Genomic DNA, 9,324 nt, shown 5'->3' with positions numbered 1-9,324 from the left:
ATAGCAATCGTTTCACCTCCTCCTCTCCCATTTGGATCCCTTTGATGTCCTTCGGCTGTCTTATGTTGTTAGACAGAACCTCCAAAACGATATTGAATAGAAGTGGGGACAGGGGGCATCCTTGTCTTGTACCCTTTTTCAGTGGGATTGTTCTTGTCTTTTCTGCATTGACTATGATGTTGGCCATTGGTCTGTCATTGATAGCTGGTATGAGCATGAGGAATTTACCTTCCAATCCTATCTTCATGAGTGTCTTCATTAAGAATGGGTGCTGGATGTTGTCAAATGCTTTTTCTGCATCTATGGATATTATCATATGGTTTTTATCCTTTTTCTTCTCGATGTGGTGGATAATACTGATGGATTTTCGCATGTTAAACCATCTCTGCATCCCTGGGATGAATCCTACCTGGTCGTGGTGGATGAAATGTTTTATGCACTTTGTATTCTATTGGCCAATATTTTGTTAAGAATTTTTGCATCTATGTTCATTAGAGATATTGGTCTATAATTCTCTATACCTGTGGGCTCTTTGCCCTGTTTGGGTATCAAAGTAATGCTGGCTTCATAAAATGAGTTTGGGTGCTTGCCGTCCTCTTCTATGTTATGGAATAATTTGTGGAGGATCGGTGTCAGCTCTTCCCTGAATGCTTGGTAAAATTCTACTGTGAAGCCATCTGGCCCTGGGACCTTTTTCCTTGGTAGGTTTTGATGACCCTCTCTATTTTTTCCTTCGCTATGGGTTTGTTGAGGTTCTTGATCTCTGTCTGAGATAATCTAGGGAGAGATAGTTTTTCCAAATATTTATCCATGTCTTCCAGGTTTCTGAATTCATTAGAATACAAACCTTCATAGTACTTTGTAATTATCCTTTTTATCTCATTGGGGTCTGTTGTTATTGCCCCTGATTCATCCCTCATCCTGGCTATTGATGCTTGCTCCTTTCTATCTTTGGTAAGCTTTGCCAGAGGATTGTCAATTTTGTTGATTCTTTCATAGAACCAGCTTTTAACTGCGTTTATCTTTTGCATTGTTTTCTTTTCTTCCCACTGTTTTAACTCCACCCTGATTTTTATTATTTCTTTTTCTTGCTATTGGAGGGGTTGTTCTGTTGACTCTGTTCTAGTTGTTGGAGGTTTTGTGTTAATGTATCTGTCATACGCCTTTCTTCTTTTTTCGTGTATGCATTTAATAATATCAAGCTACCTCTGATAACGGCCTTTGCAATGTCCCATAAGTTTTGATACGTTGTATGCTCATTCTCGTTAGTTTCTAGAAACTTCCTAATATCCTCTCTGATCTGGGCCTGTATCCATTCATGTTGCAGGAGATCGTTGTTCATTCTCCAATTGGTTGCCCTGGCTTTTCTGGTTGCCCTCTTATAAATCTCCAGCTTTATGGCATGGTGGTCTGAGAAAGATGTCTGGATAATACCTATGTGTTTGAATTTACTCAGGCTGAACTTGTGCCCCAGCATGTGGTCTATTCTTGAAAAAGATCCATGTTGATTTGAAAAGAATGCAAACAAGTTTTTTTGGAAGCGCACCACACCCCAAGGAAACTTCCTTTGAATTAATTGGCTGGGTCAATTAATTAATTAATAGGGTCATAGAAGGCCTTATTGTGGAAGTGATTGCATTATAATATTGACCAATCCACTGAGAATCATTTTTAGGTAATATATAGCAAAGAGTATATAAATCATAGGTCTGGAGGATCAATGACATGTTCCAGTGGGCCATGTGCAAATAGGAGATGCTTAACAAGCAGAATGAGCAGATGCACGCCCTCACCATGTACCTGGCCCATCAGCAACAAGGAGAGTATCCACCTCCAGGTGCAGGACAAGTATGGAGACAAGATGCTGTGTATGCAGAAGATGACCTGAAGGTCTACGAGGAGCTCTTCAGATACTCCTGCCTCAAGTTTCTGTCACCCATGATGACCAACTATGACAATATGCACCCTCCTACCACAAGGAGTCCTTCCTGCACCAGATGGAGGAGATCTTGGATGAGGTGCAGCAATAGGTCCAGCTGTCCACCATCTGTAGCTTCCTCAAGCTCTACACTGCCGTGATAGTCGCCAAACTGACCCGCTCCCTGGACCTCACGGAGAAGCAGTTCCACATGCAGCTGCTGGTCTCCAAACACAAGGTAAAGAAGCTGGTGTGGACCAGCTGCATCTCTGTCCAGAACAGCAAGTTCCAGTTCACCTCTGAGGTGGACTTTCTACATTGACAAGGACATGATCCACATCACAGACACCCAGGTGACCAAGCACTTTGGGGATTTCTTCATCTACCAGATCCATCCATAAATTTGAGGAGTTCAATATCATCCTGAAAAATATGGAACAGAAGCCTTGAATACAGCCTAAGAAGAGGCATCAGAAATCTGTTCTGAGGTCACTGGCATGGAGTCTGCCACCAGGACTCCTTCTCCGCCATCAGCCTTCAATGGGGCTGGAATTCGTTGGAATGGACAGCGGAGGTGTTTTCAGTCACTCTCTCCCTCAGTAAAGGAGCTTTGCAATCTTCTCATGAAGGACTTGGTGAAACTTGCCTTTCTGTGGTATCCTGTTGTTGTAGACGGTTGTTATCTTCTCAATGTTGTCTTAATCCTAATCCCCTGGACCTGTGACTATGTCCCAGGGAGACACCGACAATTGAGCACCTGTTATTCAAAGATTGATGATTTGAATGTACTCAGAGCACCTTGGAAGACAGACCTGGTTATCTACTCACAAAATGATGATTTTCCAATTCAATGAGGGACAATAGGGAGATGATCAAGTGAATGACCACTGCCATTTATGTCCTAGCAACTAACTCGCTGAACAACAAATGACAACAAGCACAGACTGTGCTAGCACAGCTCCATATGGTCAGGAAGGAGTTTTGGAGTCGAGGTGAGCACACACACAGGGGAAAGGAGAAGCAAGGGCAGCCCTGAAGGCTGGTTCAAAGTACCTTCTAGTTTCTGGAGCGCACATTCTCTGCACGCATTTTGGGATGGGGTTGGACAGCACCCGATCAAAGAAACTAAACTGAGGAAACAGTAACTCAGTTGTGCAAACGGACTAGGGGAGTTGATGGGTCAAGCACTTGGGAAGAGTCTTGGAGAAACTATGGAGCTCTTAGAGGGTGCTGTTCCCAGACAGATGGGCACAGCGTCTGGGAGGTAAGTGTAAAGGCACCACAATGAGGGGATGCTTCGAATGTGACAACACAGAAGAAAAGTGTTACCAGCCTGCTGACAGCAGCATGCCATGTAGAAGTGCCAGTGAGAGAAAGACACAGCGTGCTCCCCACCCGCACTAAAGGAAAGGCAAATGTAAGGGTATATCAGCATTTGTAATAAGCCAGCTAAGTTCTGCCCTGCGTGGGTATTGAACTCCAGAGGCCAAGACTCCTGAGCTCTTGAATCAATGAAAAAAAGCACAATGGATAAGAGTGCCCTCTTGTGGTTCTAAGAAGAATAAAGAACAGCTGAACAAATTTTAAAAAATTTTTTAAAGGCACTGCTATCAAGTTGATTTCACCTCACAGAGATCCTGTCAGAAAGAGCAGAATACGGCATGCCCCTTTGGGTTTCTGAATATGTGAGTCTTTATGAGATCAGAAAGCCTAAGCTTGCTCCCATGATGCACCTGGTGGGTTTGATGCACTTTGTGGTTAGTAGTCCGACATATAATCTGCTATGCCACAGCACCTTGAGGAGACTAGCATGGAGCTAAGTTAACGAAATATAACTGGAAATTTCTCCCACAAAAATCAGAAAATAGAATTAAAACTATTTTTGAAAAGACATCAAAATGGGCTTAGTTAAACAAACCAAAAAATAGTAAAACACACAAAGCCATTAGAGGAAGAAATGACCTCCGATGGAGGTTAGATTTTTTAAAAATTCAGATATAATGGTGCTACATTTGTTTAAAGAAAGCTAAAAGCACACAGTAAATAAATTAACAAATATCTGGGGGAAGTGGAGGAACATGATGAGAAACTTGAGTAGGAAACTTGAAACAGTCAGAAGAAAAGAGAGCTGCTGGAATAAAAAATAATGCAACTGATTTGAGAAAAACAAGCAAGTAGCACACTAAACAACATAGTGGAATAGACACAAGAATAAGAAAACTTGAATACAAAATAACGGAAATTTTCAAGTCTAAAGAAAAATAAGGAAAATGAACAAAGAAAACGAACTAAGTTAAATAGAAATGTGAGATTCAATTAATAAATTTAAAATTAGAATTATTGGGATGCAGAGCATGATTATAATAATAAAGGCATAGAAAATTTTCAAGAGATAATCAGAAAAGTACGCAGAGCTGAACAGAGAATCATACCTACAAATATAGCAAGTTATTGTATCCTAATTAGAAAAAGTACAATAAGATCAACTCTGTGTCAGATCTTAACAAAATTCTTGAAAAGCAAAAATAAAACTAGGAGAGATTTCTGAAAGCAGCAAAAGAAAAACAACGTAATACACGGAGTTCTTCATCAGTAACTCTAAGACAATGGAGTGACATAAAATATTGAATAAAAACCATTGATAACTGTGGTAGTCAACTTGTGAAGGAGTGGAGTCTAGTCTGTCAATCAGGTCACAGCTTAATGACCTCATTTGGAGGCGCCACGGAGATAAATAGCTCACAGCAGGCCAGATGCGCGCTCACTCTCTGCTTCCCCTTCCTGCCGACAAGGCACATGGAGCTACTCTAGAAAACTAGAACTGGAGGAGACCTGTGGATGCCCTTCAGACTGACCCCTCAGGCCAGCGCTGAGATGCTTCCACTGCCACTGGATCCCCAAGACTTTCCACTCACTGGCCTGTGATCTTCCTGCATTCAGCATCATTGCATGTGTTGCATGAAACTGAAGAGGAATTTATAGATTGATATCGGACAGATGGGCTAATATTGGACTTAAGGACTTGATCTGGACTGGGCTCAGATGTTTTCTCAAAATACAATTGATCTTTTATATAAAGCTCTTTCTTTTACACATATGAGTGTCTATGAATTTGTTTCTCGCGTCAACCCAGACTAATACAGAAACCAAGAATACTTTTTCCTGCAAAACTGTCATTCAAAACCAACTAGTAAATCAAGACATTACCAAATACATAGAAGTTCTGGTAATATGCTACAAATAGACCAGCTCAGCAAATACTATTCATGGGAGTTTCCAGATGAAAAGGTAAGAACACTAAGCAAATACTCAAATGTATACATGGGAGGGGATGGAGTGAGGTGGTGTGAAGAAATATATGTAATAAGAAAGCTGAAAAGAAATTCATATGAACAATCATAAGGACCAAGTACGTAGTATTTACAGAAACTAAATGCTATAATACAATTATACAATCAACACAACATCAAGCTTGTAAGGAGTCGGTATATAGCCCACCGATAAAATATACAATATACTTGGGCCAGCTCTACTCAAGTACTCCCTCAACACAAGAAGACTTTGTTCTAGTAATCCACACTCACCTTCCCAACATGATCACTGGAGACAAAGCAGGTGCATAGGCAAATGTGGTGAAGAAAGCTTATAGTGCCTAGCTATCAAAAGATGTGTTGCTTGGGGTCTTGAAGGCTTGAGGATGGTCAAGCGGCCATCTAGCTGAGAAGCAACAGGGCCCACGTGGAGCACACCAGCACGCCAGCCTGAGTGATCATGAGATGTCGATGGGATCAGGTGTCAGGCATCAAAGACACAGAGCAAAAAACCATAATGTGAATGAAGGGGGGGGGGGTACGGAGTAGAGGCCCAAAGTCAATCTGCTAGCAATTGGACATCCCCTTACAGAAGGGTAGTGGGGAAAATACAGGCCAGTTAGGGTGCAGTATAGCAAAATGAAGCATACAGCTTTCTGCTGGTTCTTTAATGCTTCCTCCCCACCACTATCATGACCCTAAGTCTACCTTACAAATCTGGCTAGACCAGAGCATGTACATGGGTACAGACAAGAGCTAGGAACACAGGGAATCTAGGACAGATAAACTCCTCGGGACTAATATTGACAGCAGCCATACCAGGAGGGTAGGGGAAAGGTGGGGAAAGAAAAAGGGGGACCCATCAAGATGACCTACTTATAACTCCCTCCCAGAGGGATGGACAGGAGACAAGGGGTAAAAGGAGACATAGGACAGTGCAAGACATGAAAAAATAATAATTTATAAATTATCAAGGGTTCATAAGGGAGGGAGGGGGAAAATGAGGAGCTGCTGCCAAGGGCTCAAGTAGAGAGAAAATGCTTTGAAAATGATGATGGCAACATATGTACAAATGCGCTTGAAACAATGGATGGATGTATGGATTGTGATAAGAGTTGTATGAGCCCCCAATAAAATGATTTTAAATATATATGCAATGTACAATGCTGTTATTGAAGTCTCCCCAAATGAAATGAGGAAGGGAAGAGTATATCAGGAATATATTTAATATGTCAAGGTTATGTGTTATATAGTGTTCATACATTAAATTTGTTTCTTTTATAAGTTGTGTAATGTAATGTATACAATGAACACTAACAAAAAACACCTATAAAACTGCAAAGAATAAAGAAAACAAAATGGATCACGAACAAAAAGCAGCCAAATTCAGATAAAAATCTAAATATCAGAATAAAATATCAAGAAGATATGAAATACTCACGAAACAAATAGCAAAATTTATAAGTAGTTTATTTATAAGATAGACAGTTATAAAATTTATAAGATGGACACTCAGTATATTTTTAGTTTAAACTTTCTTTTAAGAACACATTTCCCATAAAGTTTAATGTTATTGAGGGGGGAAATTCTTATTTCTTTCATCAAGGATACTCCAGTAAGGTTTTTTTTTCTTTCTTTCCTTATACTTTTTAAAAAATCATTTTATTGGGAGCTTGTACAATGTTTCTCACAATCCATACATACAACCATTGTGTCCAGCACATTTGCACATGTGTTGCCACCATCATTCTCAAAATATTTGCTTTCTACCTGAGCCCTTGGTATCAGATATTTTCCCCTCCCTCCCTGCTACCCCCTCCCTCATGAACCCTTGATAATGTATAAATCATTATTATTTTGTCATATCTTATACTGTCTGACATCTCCCTTCACCCACTTTTTTGTTGTCCGCCCACAGAGAAGAGGTTATATGTAGATCCTTATAATCAGTTCCCCCTTTCTACCCAACCCTTCCTCCACCCTCCTGGTATTGCCACTTTCGCCACTGTTCCTGAGGGGTTTATCTGTCCTGGATCGTGTGTTTCTAGTTCCTATCTGTACCAGTGTACATCCTTTGGTCTAGTCTGATTTATAAGGTAGAATTGGGGTCATGATAGTGCATTGGGAGGAAGCATTTAAGAACTAGAGGAAAGTTGTATGTTTCATCATTGCTATGCTATACCCTGACTGGCTCATCTCCCCACAACCCTTCTGTAAGGGGATGTCCAGGACCCACAGATTTGGGTCCTCAATCTGCACTCCCCCTCATTCACAATGATATGATTTTTTTCCCTTGATGCCTGATACCTGATTCCTTCAGCACCTCGTGATCATGCAGGCTGGTGTGCGTCTTCCATGTGGGATTTGTTGCTTCTGAGCTAGATAGCCCTTGTTTACTTTAAAGCCTTTAAGACCCCAGACACTATATCTTTTGATAGCTGGGCACCATCAGCTTTCTCCACCACATGTGCTTATGCACCCATTTGCCTTCAGCGATCATATTGGGAAGGTAAGTGCACAAGGATATGATTTTTTTCTTGTTTGATGCCTGAAACCTGATCCCTTTGACACCTCATGATCACACAGGCTAGCATGTTTCTTCCATGTGGGCTTTGTTGCTTCTGAGCTAGATGGCCGCTTGTTCACCTTCAAACCTTTAAGACCCGAGATGCTATGTCTTTTGATAGCTGGGCACCATCAGCTTTCTTCACATTTACTTATGCACCCTTTTGTCTTCAGCGATCATTTCAGAAAAGTGAGCATCATGGAATGCCAGTTTAATAGAACAAAGTGTTCTTGCATTGAGGGAGTTCTTGAGTGGAGGCCCAATGTCCATCTGCTACCTTAATACTAAACCTATAAATATATGCACATAGATCTACTTCCCCATCGTCATAAATAAATATATTTACATACGTACATACCTGTATTTAGACCTTTATAAATGCCCTTTACCTCCTAGTTCTTTCCTCTATTTCCTTTTACTTTTCTCTTGTCCTACTATCATGCTCAGCCTTCATTTGGGTTTCGGTATTTCCTCTCGGTTATATTGCCCTTGATCAAACCCTACCGGGCCTCTTACATCCTCCTTGCCACTGATTTTGGATCACTTGTTCTTCCTTTGTCCCTGAGTTTGTTAACACCACTTCCTTTCCCACACCTCCCTTTCTCCCATGCTTCTCCTGAAACCATCAGCCCCGGTGTTTTCTCCTCCAGATTGTTTATCCAGGTATGCTCCGTTCTTGATTTGCTCCATTTTGGGGGATTCAGACCATGATACTCCCCCACACACACACCCATGGGACCCCAGAAATGTCCTCTGTCACTGTCAGCTCCAGTAAGAGGACAGCGTGACACGTGCTGTTGTTGCTTTCCCCATCCCCTCTGTATCCCATTAGCCCCCAGCAGGGACATCATCCTCTGAGCATCATGTGCCAGTGTGGGGCCCAGTCCAACTCTCTTTCTTTTCCTCCCTCCTGGCCTGTCTCCATGAGGTGTGGCATGCTGGCTCTCCCCAACCTGCTCTCTGCCAAACCCACTTCCAGGGAGGGAGTCAGTTTGGCTCTGATTGGGGCCATCCCCGTAACTCTTTCTTTCCATGCATCCTTCCATGTGGACACACTGTCATGGTTTGGTGCATCATGGTAGGGGCTGCATGCCCCTTCCAGATTCTGTGGAGACAAGACCAGTACTCTCCCCCTGGGTGGATTATTGCCCTGCTCCCTCCACCATCATTTCACTTTCAACCTCCCCTTTTCCCCTTCCCCCTCTCTCCTTTTCCCATTATTGTGTTAGATCAACATGTACCTCCTTGGGTTTGGTCCAACCTCCTTGCAATTCCCTGTATCTCAACCCAAATGTTATGATATTGGTGGCTTCTCTTCTATACCTTCCGTGCTGATTACACTTACCTCAGGTGACTCATGCTGTACTTCTCCTTTTGTGATTGGCTGGCTTTGCTCAGCATAATTTCTTCCAACTCTTCCCATGAAAAGACGTGTTGCATGTGCTTATCAGTGCTTTTTAGTGATGCATAGTACTCCATTATGTGTGTGTGTGGCAGTTTACCAATCCACTCATCTACCGATGGAAATT

The 9,324-nt window shown here is 41.9% G+C and overlaps 1 pseudogene; it reads left to right on the top strand.

Annotated features, from left to right (window-relative positions):
* Window positions 1-1,755: 1,755 nt before the first annotated feature.
* Window positions 1,756-2,368, top strand: LOC142447315 (eukaryotic translation initiation factor 3 subunit L-like; annotated as a pseudogene).
* Window positions 2,369-9,324: the final 6,956 nt, after the last annotated feature.

Source organism: Tenrec ecaudatus, chromosome 4 (assembly GCF_050624435.1).
Source record: "Tenrec ecaudatus isolate mTenEca1 chromosome 4, mTenEca1.hap1, whole genome shotgun sequence".
Taxonomy (NCBI): domain Eukaryota; kingdom Metazoa; phylum Chordata; class Mammalia; order Afrosoricida; family Tenrecidae; genus Tenrec; species Tenrec ecaudatus.
This window is presented reverse-complemented; position numbering and strand designations above follow the sequence as displayed.